This window comes from Gopherus evgoodei, chromosome 11 (assembly GCF_007399415.2).
Source record: "Gopherus evgoodei ecotype Sinaloan lineage chromosome 11, rGopEvg1_v1.p, whole genome shotgun sequence".
NCBI lineage: Eukaryota > Metazoa > Chordata > Testudines > Testudinidae > Gopherus > Gopherus evgoodei.
In genome coordinates, this window is record NC_044332.1 from 25537632 (window position 1) to 25544026 (window position 6395).

Sequence of the window (6395 nt, forward strand, 5' to 3'; positions counted from 1 at the left end):
TTTCATGTGCAATTCCCAATTTTGTGTATTAAGATGGAGAAAATTTGGTATAACAAAATTTCCCCAATCTGTTTGCTAGTCTTATACAATTTACCTACATTCATCCCTTCATTTCTAAACATTATCTGCATAGACTGCATTCCCCCATTACACTTTGAGTAGTTGCTTTACTGAAGATGCATAAGCATATGATTTTATTCAAAACCTTCTGTGATTATTCATCCACAGTGCTTTTAAGGAGGTTACTGCTGCCTTTATAATGTATCATAAAATGATATTTACATTAAAATAGAATTTTAAATTTTGTTTTAAACACTTTTAAATATGGAAAGTTTTGAAAGGAAAACCTGCCATTTGAATGCAGCACACCATAAAGTTCATCTATGCAACTCTGCTGGGGCATATAAGGACGGAGGGAGATGCTCTTACACTGGGGAGCAGCAACTTACTCAAAGTCAAGGGACTACTTATGTGAATAACTGATGTCCAGTGTGATAAAGGAAGGCCACAGGACACACTCAAAGCATGAAGGGCTTGTTGTATCCCTTCCAGCTCAGAGCTGGTTTATTCACTCCTCAGGGAGTGAGATGCTGGCAAACCAGATACCAATTTTTGTCAAGGCTTTAGGCACCAGGCGAGCACTGGAAAATTCGTTGCTTGACACCAATCTCCTTCCCCTGTGTGTTACGGTGGCTAAGATCAGTACTGAACTTATAACAAAGTATTTACTGTTTTGGGGTAGGCAACCTATGGCACGCGTGCTGAAGGTGGCATGTAAGCTGATTTTCAGTGGCACTCACTGCATTTTAATTTAGTTTTAAATGAACTTCTTAAACATTTTAAAAATCTTATTTACTTTACATACAGCAATAGTTTAGTTATATATTATAGACTTATAGAAAGAGACCTAAAAATGTTAAAATGTATTACTGGCACGCAAAAACTTAAATTAGAGTGAATAAATGAAGACTCGGCACACCACTTCTGAAAGGTTGCCAACCCCTGGTTTAGACTTTATGAAATGCTTGTAAGTTGCTGCATGCATTAATATCACTTATGATATCTTTACCACATGCTATAAGGTAATATTTAAGTTTTTGTTTTATGACTAACAAATGTTTGCTCTGAACCTATGAACCAAGTTAGGAGGGGTCATCTCCTAATCTTCATCAATGCTATCAAAACTAAATGTGCCATTGTGGGACATCATAATACAAAGAACATGTTAATTGCCCTTTCACATACATGAAGAAGCTGTGTGCACAAGGGCTTGTCTTATCAGCTTGAATTCTGGAAGAAGGAAATAAAGATGGGGACAAGAATATTTTTCATCTCTTTTGCTGTTTGGACTCTCACAGGTCTTGAACTATGAAACATAAGCAGAGATCCTCAGGGTCAACCTGGGTTAGCCCTAAAAGACATTCATTCTGTGCTGATAGACTGCTGCACCTCTGTCAGCTTTTGGACAATCAACTTTCACAGACTGTGTGTGTATACGTTTGTCTGCTTTAACCTGTAAATAACTCTTTCATTTCTTTTTCCTAGTTAATAAATCTTTAGTTAGTTTGCTATAGAATTGGCTACAAGCATTGTCTTTGGTGTGCAATCTGAGGTACAAATTGCCCTGGGGTATGTAATTGAGCTCTTGGGGCTGGAAACAGCCTAAAACTTCTGTGATCTTTGGTGAGTAGCAACCATCACTTAGTCCAGCTTCCCTGGCTGGCAAGATAGTCACCTTGGGCATTCCAATCTATCTGTGACCCAACGGTAAGACTGTTACAGTGATCCAGGAGTTCACATTTGTTATGGTTGGTGAAATCTAATTATAGAACATACAACCAGTTTGGGGTGTCTGCCCTGCTTTTTGACAATCTGCCCTGCAGTTGGCACTCATGGCCATGAACTGCTCCAGACGGTGTGACAGGGAGATCAGGAAGTGTTTACATTGCTTCCCACCCTCAAGAGTGGTGTCAGAGAGGGCAACTTTAAATTGCAATGGGGCTCAGTAGGAGCCACGATGGCAGAATGCTCGGAGTTTGAGGTGGAGGTGGTATATGTGTTTAACTGACATATCCTCTGCCTGTTCTGGGGACTGGGTGAGTCAGTTGGAAGCCTCCATCAGTGTTAGGGCTTCTCTTCACTACCAGGGTTAGTCAGCCTAAATTACACTACTTCAGCTACGCGAATAATGTAGATGGAGTCGACATAGCTTAGGTCGACTTACCCCAGTATCTTCGCTGCGCTGTGTTAATGGGAGATGCTCTCTGGTCGAATTCCCTTACTCTTCTTGGGGAGCTGGAGTACTGGGCTTGATCGGATAATGCTCTGCCATCGATTTAGTGGGTCTTCACTAGACCTGCTAAATTGACCCCCACTGCATCAATTGCAGCAGCGTCTCTCTCCCCATAGTGGAGAGAAGCCCTCAGTCTTGTCGAAGCCTTATACTGCTTTAACCCACTTCTGGTGACCTTTCCTTTTCAGGAGATAAGGTGAGCCCAGGCTGTACACAAACAAACCGATCATACATCATGGTATTAGTCCAAAATATTACAGCCAACAACACTTTTATTACAGAGCTGTAAACAATCTTTTTTTCCCAGACAGGATGACATAATATGGAAACACCACAGTGTATAGAAGCATTATAGGTGGAACTGAAAGGAGTTTGAAAATAGCTAAGCCTAGACAAATGCAAATACTTGGGCCATAATCAATGTAAGACATGGATAGAGGACCTAGGAATGTCTTGAGATAAATCTCACTCTGTTTCCTTTGAGTGCTCCCCTAATATTATAGAAACATGAGGATAGCTTTGCAGAAGAGGGGTATGTTAGTGTGTGCAGTGTAGGAGTAGAGATTGGTTCTAGGCCAGTTATCTGTAAATAAATCTGGTGCCAATCCAGTGCATGCAATTCCCAAGCAGACTGATGGTGCAAAATTGCCTTTGTTGGATTTCTAGTGTTCCTCCTTTCTGCAGCACAATCCCTTGCTACCCTTCGATCCCTTTCTGCAGCTGCACCCAGTAATCTCCTCTGTGGGAGTTAATACTGGTTGGATTGGTACCAATGTCTGTAGCAAGTTACTACAGACTTTAGAGTCCTTTCTAAGTAGAGCATGCTAGTTGAGTAGTTATTTCCCAGATCCAACTCTCTTGTCTGGCTGGCCTTGCCCCCAGTAGTCACAGAGCACCTGCCATGTGGTGTTTGCACAAAGTGGTTCCTGTAAGCTTGGGAGGAAAGGAAAACATGCCACAGAGCCTCTAATACTTTTCAAATGACTCCCAAGTCTCATGTTAAGGAATAGCAGTTTTCCTCTCAGTATAAGGGAAAGGGGATATTCCAATCTTGGAGGGGGTAAGTGTTGGACATAGGTTTAGAACAAAGAAACTTTTGGCTCATAGTACTGTGCTCAGGTCAGTAGGCTATGTCTCCCTCATATAACCATTGTCATCAATGAGTGATACAGTAGACCAGTGGTTCTCAAACTTTTGTACTCATGGCCCCTTTCACATAGCAAGCCTCTGAGTGCAACCCTCTTATAAATTAAAAGCATTTTAAAATATATTTAATACCATTATAAATGCTGGAGGAAAAGCAGGGTTTGGGGTGGAGGCAACCTCCCCATGTAATAACCTCGTGACCCCCTGAAGGGTCCCGATCCCCAGTTTGAGAACCCCTGCAGTAGGCACTATTTCACATAATTATCATTGCTGCTCTTCTTTTCTTCAGTGTAAGTGGTCTATTTCCCTTCTTGCATCCATGTAAGTCTCATTGACATTGATAGGTTGTAACATATGAGGATAATGAATAAGCCTGATATTGTCAGCTTAGATATTAAGTGCAAAAAGCTAGACAGACAGCAGTGAGATCGGGAGGTTCATGCATCATACTGTCTATGTGGTCAGGACGAGGGTCATTTTTTAACTGGCACAAAATATAAATGTCTAACTCTGCACATGAATATAAATGTCTAAGTGGATAGGAATCTTTCTTTGGCCAGCTGCAGCCTTGCTATTTCTTAGGCTCTCTCTCGCTTGTTGCAGCTTGCCTCTTTAGCGCTTCGGTGTAGACACTCACTACAGTGACGGAAAGGGTTCTCCTATTGCTGTAGTTAATCCACTTCTCCAAGAGGCAGCAACTAAGTTGACAGAAGAATTCTTCCATTGATCTAGTGTGGTCTATACTGAGGGTTAGGTCGGCTTAATCACATTGCTCAGGGATGTGCATTTTTCACACCCCAGAGTGATGTAGCTGGGTCAACCTATTCTTTTAGTGTCGACCTGACCTTAGAAAAGTCCCTTGAGATGTAATCTCTCTTCTCCCCACATGTAACTGAGGCAGAAGTGCAATCCCACTGATGTGAACGAGATGAACAAAGTCAATTTCAAGTAAAGAAAGAAAAATAAGTGAATGAGTCTGTTTATGAGGGTAGAGAAAATCCCCGGCAATTTTGCTACAATATTTTTTCCCTATTGATGTGCATTTTAAATCATCACTGGAAGTAATTCTTTCTTGGGCTGCACATAAATGATGATTTATAACTCATTGCTTCAAGTCAATTCATGTGAGATATATATTTATATGTATCAATATTTGCACAGCTACATCCACTATAGATGACACGTGGGTTATTTATTAAAAGTAGACCCTCATTTTAATCATCTTTTAAAAACTGCCATGCTGCTTTATTCATCTCCTGTTGCTTTATCCAGTTTTTTTTCCATTTAACAAGTTATTTTGTTAAAGGAGAACTTGTTTTGCAAACATTCCATAGATTTTTGTTAAATGATTAATAGACAGTAATAGATTAATGTATTTTTATATTACATCAATGTCAATATCAGGAATGCAATTTGGTAAGTTATGCATAGTATAAAGTGAGAAACAAATTTGTCAGGGAATTTTAACTTGGAAATGACTTACACAAATAAATCAGCTCCATGAGAAATAGTTATATTGTCTTCTGGAATATACCATATATCCTGTATTTAGGATTATCCAAAATCTGCACACCAGCCTCCCCTGCAATGCCTCATAGCAAACTCTGGAAGAGAGGAGTGAGTAGATTCCCCCTTCAAAGGCAGTGACTCTCAAGCTTCCAGACTATGGTACCTGAGTCTGATCTGTCTTGTGTACCCCCAAGTGTCACCTCACTTTAAAACTACTTGCTTACAAAATCAGACATAAAAATACAAAACTGTCACAGCACTCTATTACTGAAAAAATTGTTTTCTTTCCCATTTGTACCATATAATTATAAAACAAATCAATTGAATATAAACATTGTACTTGTCTGGATGAAATTTTAGTTTGTACTGACTTAGCTAATGCTTTTTATGTAGCCTGTTGTAAAACTAGGCAAATATCCTGATGAGTTGATGTACCCCCTGGAAGACTGCTACATACCCCCAGAGGTAGATGTACCACTGGTTGAGAACCACTGCTCTAGACCACTGCATTGAAGGCAGGAGACAGCACTAGAAGGGTACCTGTCAACTGGTTCGGTCATCTCTATTGTGGCAGGTAGAGCCTATTGTCAGAAAAACTTGGCCTGAACCAATTTCCATTGGAAAATAAAATTCTGTCAAAATCAAAATACTTTGGGAAATCATTTGATTTCACAAAAAAATTGTTTTGCAGAAAAGCCAAAGAACCAGTTGTGGCAATGTTGAAACATTCTCGTTAGACATTTTTGGAAAGAAATGTTTTGAGTTCATATCATCAAATGATTTGTCATTTGTAAGGTTTTAAATTTTGTATTATATATAAAGAATAATATGAAACAATCAAATATCAAAATAGCATATTTTGATTTTGTTGCAATGAAATGTTTCAATCAATCCCAAATTATTTTTTGCCCCCAGATCCTTAGTGAAACATCTGCTGCACAGCAATTCATGAATTTGTGTGTTATTCTTGTGCAGGGACCATAGTAATCTTCTCTGTATTGTACCAGTTCTAGAATATGTGCTGCTGTAGCGGCAGGTATGAAAGTTTATGTTTGGGGGAACATGTGGTTGTGAGAACTGCACATTCTTGCTCATTTCTATTAAGCACTTGTGAGGCACTCAGATACTAGGGCAATAGGGGCCAAATAAGTACTTTTGATAGACAGATTAATAGTTTCTTTCTATTGTATGTAAAGGGAATGCTGTAAATGCTGCAGTTCAGTAAATCTCCTTGTTTTAATGGCACTCTTCATACTGGGGCCATACTGATCAGTCTGCTGAGTAGTGAGTTAAGGCTATTTGAGATGGTTAATTTAGGCAGTAAAAGTTTCAGACATCTCTTAAACCAAGTGCTGAAGCTTTATTTTACAGCCTCACAGTGCAGTGTTAATGCCATTAGCCACATATAAGGATAAGATTTAGTCAAGGAGATCACGTATTCCCTGAC

The 6395-nt window shown here is 39.5% G+C and overlaps 1 non-coding gene across 1 annotated transcript; it reads right to left on the reverse strand.

Annotated features, from left to right (window-relative positions):
- Window positions 1–5873: 5873 nt before the first annotated feature.
- Window positions 5874–5983, reverse strand: LOC115660101. Its single transcript, XR_004002744.1, has one exon. It is a non-coding gene; the product is annotated as a U6 spliceosomal RNA (small nuclear RNA).
- Between the last annotated feature and the right edge of the window lie 412 nt (window positions 5984–6395).